The 11,163-nt window shown below is 32.5% G+C and overlaps 1 long non-coding RNA gene across 1 annotated transcript; it reads right to left on the bottom strand.

The window, feature by feature from the left end:
- Positions 1-7,359: 7,359 nt before the first annotated feature.
- Positions 7,360-10,400, bottom strand: LOC110697495. The gene is made up of 2 exons (XR_002506491.1): positions 9,874-10,400; positions 7,360-9,651 (listed from the first exon to the last, which is right to left on the bottom strand). It is a non-coding gene; the product is annotated as an uncharacterized LOC110697495 (long non-coding RNA).
- Between the last annotated feature and the right edge of the window lie 763 nt (positions 10,401-11,163).

Below are 11,163 nucleotides of genomic sequence, written 5' to 3'. Positions count from 1 at the left end.
AAAACATATTAAATCTTGAAATTTTCATCTATACAAATTATTTTATAACTCACAATCCTAATATAACCCAATCTCAATGTTACGTCTTGCCATTCAATTGATCTTATATATTTAACATTGAGAAAGTGTCAGCACAGTACATTATCAAATAAACTTCAGGTTTTCATAATGTGTAATTATTATTAAACCCGGATAGCCTTATTTAATTATCACATCCAATAACTTCTCTAAATATGAACTCTGGCCAGTTTTCAACACTAGTGGTCACTTTATTAAACTTACTATATGCATGCCCATGAATGTGATGTGATATTAGAACACCAACATGTGTTTCTTTATACAATTGGCAAGACAATCAACTAATTAATATTTTATCTAATAATTATTTGTATATACTCTGCTGGAGTTTTGACTATAATCTTGATACATGTTAATCTTGTTGGACATTTCATACTCTTCTGGAGTTTTTTACATAATCATGAAACATATTAATCTTACTAAAAGTGATTTTTATTCTAGAAATGTAATGGGATTTATCATTTCCTTATATTTGTCATTGTCAATAGATGCTCCACTCCTTTTCCGAAAGTTCTTATATTTTAACTCTATTAGACTACAACGCTTTGACATGTTTTAGGTTCATTAGTAACCGATGTTGTCCTTCTAGGACAATATTTTAATTGGAGCATTTATAATTAGTATATGATCAATCATTTATATCCATTTTCAAGATGGTGTCATTTAAAAATATTTAAATAACATGCATGTGGCCACTTCTATTAAGTAAATAATTAATATTTGAGTTAATGTATGTTTCAAACTGACCATCAATATATTTTATTATTTATGTGCAAGGATAAAATATTGGAATAATTTATATGGATTCCCCCTAATCCTTGCACGTGGGACATGAAATGAATCCAACAACATTTAAATCTCATCCACAAGGCATAAATTCTTTTAGAAATACAAAGAGCCCGCCCGCTTCCATAGAACAATATCGTGGCAACGTAGACTTAAGTGGTCATATTGGATCCTTGGGAACCATCACAAGTACGGCCGGCCTATATTTAAATGAGAATGCCGTGTCGTCCAGCGGAGCCTAGAAGAAGGTGACTCGCGCAGACAGCTGACCCCTTTTCAATAGAAAAGAATAACCAAACCAACCCAGCTGGCTGGTCAATCTCAGAGATCTTATCGGCCGGCAAACCGGAGACGGACGACCACGGTCCCGACCTTACCAGCACCGAAGGTGTACTACCTAGCAGCGGATCTTGTTCACTCTGACTACGTAACCTGTAATGGAGATGCTTTCTGTTTTTGGACCTTATACCATTGAATGGATTTTGTCGAAGGGTTTGGGCCTGTAGCTTTCCCGGTCCCCCCTTCGTCGAGTGGTGCTTGCATGGGGGGTGTGCTACCTGAAATCGGGCTTGAAGCCCCCGCCCTCTCCTTTCAGTCGAGTCACTTCATTCTTATGCTGGTATGGTACAGCTGATCAAATCAGTCCTGTTTTCTATTCAGAATTACTGTAAAAGTATCTTAATATTACCCTTTCAAGGACATTGAGCGGATTTTTTTTCCTGTGGTAAGGGATAGCATCTCTCTTTTGTCCCTCCTGACCAAACCCGAAAAATAGAATTCTACCTTGTAGTCAGAAAGAAGAAAGCCAAACAAGCCGTTTCACCCCCATGTATCAAACATAATAAAGTTATTCTTACAAACTTATTCTTACTCGTAATTCTTGCCCAATTATATTAATTTCATATAAGTATGGGCATAATAAATATATTTTCCAAGCAATGTAAGTTTCTCACAATGTCATGTCTAATTACTTGAACTCATAACATTATTTCTAGGTCAGATAGATGATATATATAATCATGTTTGCAATTTTATGAACTTTATAATTAAGAACAATTTCATGCAAACATGCTTGTTACCCTTTTAATCATTCAAATCTCACCCAAAGTTCAATAACTTGAATACTATACAATATCTTTTGTATAATATTATTTCATGACATTGTGTTTATAGAATCACGTTAGTATGAGGTGGATATTTAAGCAACATGCTTTATCTTTGTAGATCATGCACATTTCTTTGTATTATCTTTAAGGGTTTTGAGCCCTTTATATGTTCAAGCTAGGAACTTTAAGTCTATGTGTGTGAATACTCTTTATAAATATAACGAACTTCGGGTCCGCACATCATATTGAATTTACATTCATTTCAATAATCTAACTTCAAGTAGGTACATAATACTATAATTGAATTTAATCACACATCAATCAATATAATGTGTATAGTATACTCCAGGTTCAATATAAGCCTATTTTCAATAACTCATAATAATATAAATTTAATTAATAACATGACCATAGTAATTACCAAGTTTAGATTAATGCGTAGTATAAGTTAATAGTAATAAGTGTAAATAACATAAAATTATGAGGCTTTCATAGGTAACAAATACTCTAAAGTATGCCATAAATTATATTGATTGTTGCCTCATTTAGTAGTCATGTATTTATTTGGTCATGTAATTTATAACTAGTTACATATGAGTATGTCACAAATTAAATTTAGGACTTCATATTTCATACGTAGTATATTATTATATAACAAAACTGAATTGATCATAATATTAATAAACATATATATTTACAAATATGAAAACTTCACCTTTTCAAATAAATAAACTTAATATTTCATAATTAACTTAATTCAAATTCATTAGTCAATTTATCGACACCTTTTAGAATGAAAAGGTAAAAACAATATGAGAACCTACTACTTCACGCTTTAATAAAAACATACCTGAATTGATAGAATCAACTTTACTATCGGATTAATTAAATCAATATATTGCCTGGTAAAGCTTAATTAGAAAATAGAAACAAGCATATAAGCAATCAACATTAACACATTCACGTTAGTGGCAAACCACATGTTCCATATCATACTTGAAATTTAAAATTATGCATTGATGGGTGTCATAAATGGCACCCATTTGATGAGAATTTAAGTCGTTTTTACCTTCTTTTCATGGCTTTCTTGCTCAATAAATTTTAGTTTTATGCTTTTGCTCTTTGTTTTACCTTTTACTCTTATTTTGTGGTTTTGTGCATTTTGATAGTTTTTCTAGTCTTTTCTCCTTTATTTGCTTTCTTTTCGTGATTGTAGGTATTATAAGAGGTTCAGGTCTTAATATGGATGGATTACTAAGGTGGAATATGCTTTTAGAGCAAGCTCATGGCAATTGGAAAGCTCAAGATGCAAGAAAGTGATTCTCCAAGTTCTAGCTCTTGCGCTCTCAAGTCGTGCTCTCATAAAGATGGGGTGTTGAACCCACAATCAAGTGCTTTTGGGACTACCTCTCTTAGTGTTCATCATCATCATAATCGTGCGACCTTAGCGAACGCACAAAGCCGCAAAAAGATCGAAGAAAACCGGAAAGACGCGGGCGCGCCACCCCTGCAGCGCGGGCGCGCCTTCCTGGGTATATGCTTAGCTTAGTTGAGGGCTTCTCTCTCTAGTTTAAGGGTTAGTTTAGGAGTAGATTTTAGAGAGAGAAAATGAGGAATTTCAATGGTGATTGGGAGATTGAAGATTCAATGGTGACAATTGTGTTGGAGAACTTCTCTATTATCAATGAGCATTCTTAACTCTATCTCATTTTATTAGTTTGTTTAATATTCAAGTTTGTTTGATTTTATTTTGATGTTTGATTGTTGATTAGTGTAACTTCTTATATTGTTGATTCTTGATTTCTTTAGTTGTTTGTTGATTAGATAATGATGTTGGAGTAGTTGTTTGATAGGGATTGGGTGAAACTTGTATGATTGATTAATTGTGCTTAATTTGGGGATTGTGTTGATTAATTATTGAGATTAAATTGATTAATGGAAGTTTGCATGTGTGTAATTCGATTAGGCTTTGAGAATTATGCTAAATTGCATTGTAGTTTCTAATGATACGGACCATTGATTTAGGAATTTCAATTGTCAATTGAGCTTGATTAGTGATGCTCCTAGTTAGAGTCTCTATTAGTTGGCGCTAGTTTGACTTCTAGGAGATAGCTTGTTGACTCTTTTGATTGAGCTTGCCATTAGTCTTCACAACCATTGATTTGCATGTTGTTCCCAAGTTGCTACAATTGTCATGATTACTTGTTGATCCTCGTTCCTAGTGTTTATTTGTTTGGTTCTTCATTTTGTTAGTTGGTTATAGTGCTTTCCTTTTATCCTTAGACTTCGACCTAGCTTAGGCACATAATTGAGAGCGCTTGAACATTATCGTTCCTTTGGGTTCGGCCCTTGACTTGCCTCTATACTAGTATATAGGTTTGTTAAGTGTTTATAAACTTAGTTTGATCGAGGGAGGATTAGTTTCAACGACCTAGTTCCACCCCTCGTCAAAATGGCGTCGTTGCTGGGAGCAGTGTCTATGTTTGAGTGTTTTTGATTGCTTGAGTCTAGGTCTTTGTATATACTTTTTTTTATTTGATTTTTGTTTGTTTTGTGAAAAAAAATGGCATGTCTATCATTTCCTCAATTTGACAATGAGACTTTTTGTAAATATTTCCATAAACTTGAGAGATTTCTTGACTATAATCGTTGTAGTCTTTGGGAGGCTTGTGAGATTTGTTATTTTGGTTTGAATGAACAAACTAGGAATGAAGTTTAATGCATGCATAATGGTAGATTTAAAGCATTGTCAATTGACGAGTCTTGGGATTTTTATGTTTGGTTTGCTAAGGATGTTTATAATAGGGGTATTCATGATTCTAATATTGATGTGCAATGTCTTGATTCTTCTTATATTAGCATGAATTCTCATGAATTGTCAAATGATCCCATGAGTCATCCTAAAACAAGTGTTTTTTTATTCTATTTCCCCTTTTGTTCATGATGATGAGGTACAAGCTCAAGTGGATGCTAATTACTACTAGAAATTCCGTGGTTTTTGGACGCTTTTGAAAGCTTATTTTAGACATAAAAAAGCGTCGAAAAATATTTAAAAGGTGAGTCGAGAATTTGATGGACGCCAAAAACCGTCGTAATTCTCAACACTTTTTATTGTCTAAATTTTTATACGAAGTGTCGTAAATAGTATTAGGTCACGCACTTTCTCAGATTTGGCGAAGCTTTTTTGTGTCTATTGTCACAAAATTGGCGACACTTTTTTGTGTCCCTAGTTTCACATACTCGATAACCTAAATATTGTCGACGCTTTTTTCTATCCCCTTATTTTCAAATATGGCGATGCTATTTCTAGTCCCTATTCTTTATAAATATATCTATTGAGGACAATATTTTTAGCAAAAATAAAATATAATTCAATAGCAAATATACACTATCAAAGATTTAACAAATCAAAAGAAAAGTTTACTCAAATTCAATTTTATTCATAATCAAAGAAGAGTACAACTTAGCCCATGTACAATTTATAGTGCCAAAAACCAATTTATTCTAACTTTATTGATCTAAGCTAGAATGATAAAAGAAAAGTACAAAAAAAAATTATGTATAACACATAATATCTTATACAGCTAAAATTAAATAAAAAAATTTAACTGCAATTCTCCACTTATATCGAAAAATTGCAGCTTCTCACAATTGATTTTGGTACTACTAAAATGTCTTCATAGAACCACTTGATTAATAACTTTGACGTACACTGGGACATGTAAAATAATCACAGCAATATCCTGCATCAATAACAAGCATGTCAAAACTAGTACCTTACTACCTTTACCTTTTCGGTGTGTGTTCAATAGAGAACTTGTTTGTTTTTGAAGCTGTGGAAGGTATAGCGAGCTTATACATATGAGTGTGTATATGTTTAGGAACATAAATTGATTATCAGAAATATACAACTTTTATAATAATAGGATTGGAATTTATATGAAACAATTATTACTGGTTAGGATTAAAAACATGTGAGGAACCCAGGTAAGCAGCCAACTCTTGTTATTTTGACCTCTTACTGAAAAAAAAATTCCTTTTGCTCTTTACACCTCTTGTTGATAAAATTCTTGCCTCAGTATAAAATGTAATGACCAAACGAATCCTTCCCCTATTGCTAGTCACTTAATAGTTAATATTCAGTAAAGCACAAAAATCAAGCATTTGTTTACAATGCAAGAACACAACCATACTTCTTTAAGCTAATATATTATAATAAACTGGAGGAAAAATAGACTAAAAGAAATACAAAAAGCCAGAGTATTCAATACAGCAAACCTACCAAACTCAACACAACAACCCAAACGAGCGTCAAGTAAAAAAATAGCCCCACTAAAATATAATTAAGGCAGCAGACCACAGAAATTTCCAAAAGGCATTTCCTAGCACAAAATTCGAAATTGAGAAATTCTTGATCCTAGATTAGAGACTTTTTGAGATCTATAATTTTCATGAAGGGACTAGGGGCCAAAAACAACTGCAGGCCTTTGCCTTCAGAGTTGCTGCCCTTCTTAAACCAGAATGTTAACAAGAAATTAGTGTTTTAAAACAACTGTTATATTCTACAACTTCTACAGCAATATAGCAAATGGATTTCACATGTTGTACACATTTAATTAAGGTTTCATAAAATTTTAATCAATGTTGCATATGGAGCAAGACGGAGTCCAATAATATCCAGGTAATTTTAACTTTCAAGAAAAATTGAAGATCCAAGAAACCAATAGTCCAATATTAGCATGAAAAGACAACTTGTGAGGGAAAAATTACTGATAGGTTGTCGTACACATGTCAAAAATAAATTCATAACAAAACCAACTAACAATGTAGAAGGGTAAGTAGGGTCGAATCCACAGGGAGATGGTATTCAATATAACCTCTAAGAAATTGGAGAAACTAAACTATGTCATGAAATTGGGATAAGAAAGTAGTCTAAATTAAAATAGGAATAAAACAATTGATAAAAGGACCTAGGGTTGTGGTTCACCATGCTTATAGTTCTAAATCTATCAAATATCAATAACAATTCAATCAATCAATTATCTAGAACAATTGCTAAGCCTACGGTCGGGTCTTAACGCTCTCAATTCAACATATGTAGTTCGGTCGCTAACATAATCAGAATTGCTAATTGTAGATAAGCCTCTAAAAGTAAGATCTTTCAATTCAAACTCTTATTAACAAAAATTAATCAAACAATTGATCAGGTTGCAAGATTAACAATAAAACATTATCAATTAGAGAAATCAATAATCAAAATATTAAAATTATCAATCAAGATTCATAATATAAACATAGATTCCCAAACCCTAGAAATAAAACTACTCAAACATGGAAGAAATAATAAAAACTAGATCTAAGAAATAAAACATAATTAAAAGCAAGAAAATAGAAATAAAATACCTCAATGAATTAAAATAGTAAACCCAAGAATCATCCATGGAAGAATCCATGGAGATGCCATGAGAAACTAGGGTCCAAGAGAAAACTCAAAAGAACGTAAAAATAATAAAAGATATATAAGCATAAGGGAAAAATAAAATCCCTTGGAGTATTTATATTATCCTAAAACTAATCTAAAGATAAATAAATAAAATAAAATCAGAAAAATAGCAATTACAATAGTCGTGATATGATTGGTCGATTGAAAGAGTTATAATCGATGTAGGATTTCTTGTGGCTTGCGCGCACACCCCACCCATCAGGCAATGGGTGGCCGATGGTCGGAAAGACGCTCGACCATCGGGCGATGGAAAACCATCGCCCCAACCAGCAGCCCACGCTCGAGCGTACATCACGTCCATCGCCCGATGACTGGGCGATGGGTTGGCAGCTTCGCAAGCTTGACTTCAAAGGGCCGTATCTCACGTTCTAGGTACCTTATAGGGGCGTGTGACCTATCAATGGAAAGCTCTTCAACTCTAGTTTCCAACGCAATTTGAATCACTTCAATCCGATCTGTAGAACTCAAGTAATGATCAAAAGAGTGGATAAGAGTTAGTTTTACCACTTTGTAAAACATCGTTTAATTTCGTTTCTAACTCAAATTCAATTCCGAAAAGTGCATAACGATCATTGTGGATGCTATTTTCATTTCTCATGCATAAAATCCTCATAGTCGACATCCACGAACATGAGATCTTCGATTAATAAACTCAATTCATCGACTTTTCATCCTTTCATTGTCCGATTCTTCCAAAACCACTCCGAAAGCGTTCAAATAGCTATAGAAACTACCTGAAACATTAAGAAAACACAAACGAAGCGTAATAGAATACAAAATGGACAACTTATGCAATTTCAACCTAAAAAGCGACAGAAGACTCAAAAAGCAACAATAAAACTAGCATAAACGTGCCTATAAACTCTATATAAATATGACTCATCAATTACCCAAGAGAGAATTAGCAGAGAATAGGCCTGACAACAAAAAAAAAAAAAAAAAAAAAAAAAAAAAAAAAAGTATACTGAAACCAGCTTTTAATATCAAAGACCAAACTTTTCACACAAAATATTAATTAAAATTACCTAATTGACAAATGTGCCGAGATAGACATCCTTCTAAATTATCCATTCTATTATAAAACAGAACTTTAATAGTGACAACATAGACTGACATTCTTTATATTAAATATACACAGACACTCAAAGGTTAGGCCCACACAAAATTTTTTCAACATATACCTCTAGCAAAACAGTCTCCAAAATCAGTTGAAGAGTACAAATTATAATGGTGTGTTACAAAGTTCAATTTAAGCTAGCTCATTGTAACTTCAGAGTATAACTCAACAATCAAACGAACATTTTCTCTCATATTTATATTAATATTAAAACATGGAACTAACTACGTACAAAGCTATAACTGATGGAGTGATAAGAATAGGATAAAATTAACATTAAACCCAATGAATTAGAGAAAGCTTTTTTTCTCAGCTATGAAGCATAAAAAGTTATCAAGAGCTTAAGCTAATTTGTACTTGATTTAATAGGCATTGGCTCTTTCAACAAAAAGATCAGTAAATTTTTTCTAAAATAATTAACAATAATAAAATGCTAGAGCTTACAGAAAAACAAAATTAAGATGAGTAACACCAATTACAAAACAGTGAGAAATGACAATTGACAATAAATTGATTAAAAACACAAAGTACAACCATCATGAATGAATAGAACCCAGGCTATGAAGGTTAGTCATATCCGCCTCTATGTCACTAATGCTACAAAAATTCACCAGTAATCAGTAGAAAATACTTTAGAGCGTAGCTTAATAAATGGATAATATTCATGTCAAATTCTGGTTATATATAAATAAATTAGCTGTTTTATGTGAGACCTTATTTATCGACATCTAAAAGTAATGTTTTTTTAAAACTCTAATAAGCGAAAAATTTCAATGTCAATTTTTTTCAAACCGTAATGAAATAGAGCTAAACAAATGAAATTTGCAATCTACTAATGTATAAAAAAAGTTATCTAGAAACTACGAGATTTAATTTAAGAATAGAAATTCAACAAGATCTATAACCTAGGGTTTTGAAACAAGTAAAATTGGGTAATTGCAACTTGCAAGTATTAAAACTTAAAAGAGAAGAATATACCTTTTATTGTTTAGATTTTCGAAAGAATTGAGATAGGTAACTGGAAAAATCATCAAAAAAATTTCCCCCAATTTGTAATTGATCTGGAAGCAGAAAGATGAAAGAAAAAAAAAAGAATGGAAGCGAAAATCAAAGAAAAATTATAGCAAAAAAATCAAAGAAAAAGCTGATGCGAATATGCGATGATAGAAATATACTAGTAGTAGTACAGAAATTCGAATGATTTATTAGCAAAATGACAATATGCAACAAAATTATGATAAAGATCAAGAAGATATTAGCAACGAGTAGAGGAAGGAAATTACCACAACTATAGCCCACTTTGCTGAATTTTTATCAGGTTTTGGGAGGCAAATTTAGCAAATTGAAGAAATTCTAGCGAAAATGACGAGTGCTCTGTAATTAGGTTTAGGTTTAGGTTTATGGAGGAATATTTGCGCTGAGGGAGTGGTGTACAGTAAGTAAGTTTTGCCGCATATCTTTTATTAATTGAAGTCATATGTGGATCACATGAATTTCTAAACGCCCCGAGACTTTACTTCGACTGCCTATAATCTACGGAATCTAAATTTTTATATTGACGCCTACTACACTGTGTCGATCTAATAGTGTCAAAAAAAATAAGGGATTTGAAGTAGTGTGGTGTGTTTAAATTTTCTTCATTATTTGCCATGTCTTCTTGTGATGTAGTTCATTCCCTTAATAACGAATCTTATATGCTTGATTGTGCCCCCTCTCCCCTATTTAACGAAAATGCTCTTGATTTTAATGTCCATGGTCTTACCCTTGATTGTGAATCTTCTTTTACTATTGATCTACCCTCTTTGCCTTTTCATTCCCCCAAACACTTGTGATGAGTCCCTAGTCCCCTGTAGCCAAATTGATGAATCTTTGAGAGAATTAGAGATGAATCCTAATCTTAGGCCCTTAGAGAGACAAATTATGGAAAATTTAAGGAGCCAATTGGAGATGATTAGAGAGGATGAGGATCTTTTTAATGATAAAAAATATTGTGTAGAATGGACTCATGTGAGTCCGTTCTTTTAACAGGCCCGCGCGCGGCCTGTTTTTTAATAGTTCGGTCCGCGCGCGGCCCGACTCATAAATATCACTGATTTTTTTATTTTTAAAAAAAAAAAAACCAAAATTCTTCCAACGTTCCACCTTTCTCCTTCTTCTTCTTCCCCACGTTTTCTGCAGTTACACTCCATTACTATCAACTTACCTACATTTTCCCTAAAATTTCGCATCTCTTCTTCATTTTCTAGCTTATATTTTACTTGCATGTACTTAAATTTTATTTTTTTTACATAAACCCTAATTTTCGTCTTACTCAACTACATTAATGGCTGATCTTCCTCCTCTTTAAGATTCTTCTCCTTTAAAAGTTTATATGAAACGAACTAAACGATCATCAAAACAGCCTCCGAAGATAGTTGAAATGGCTGAAAGGTTAATAAATTTCTTAGTTATTTTTAGGTTATACTTTTTTTTAAAAAAATTGTCAGTCATTTATTTTTTCGTTCTTGTTCTTGTTCTGTAGGGATGATTCACAGCATCCAAAGAAGTGTGGTCCTAAACAAGGTTCTAAACGA

The sequence above is a fragment of the Chenopodium quinoa genome, unplaced genomic scaffold (assembly GCF_001683475.1).
Source record: "Chenopodium quinoa cultivar QQ74 unplaced genomic scaffold, ASM168347v1, whole genome shotgun sequence".
Lineage (NCBI taxonomy): Eukaryota > Viridiplantae > Streptophyta > Magnoliopsida > Caryophyllales > Amaranthaceae > Chenopodium > Chenopodium quinoa.
Note: the sequence above shows the minus strand (reverse complement) of the source record. Positions and strands in the feature narration are given on the sequence as shown.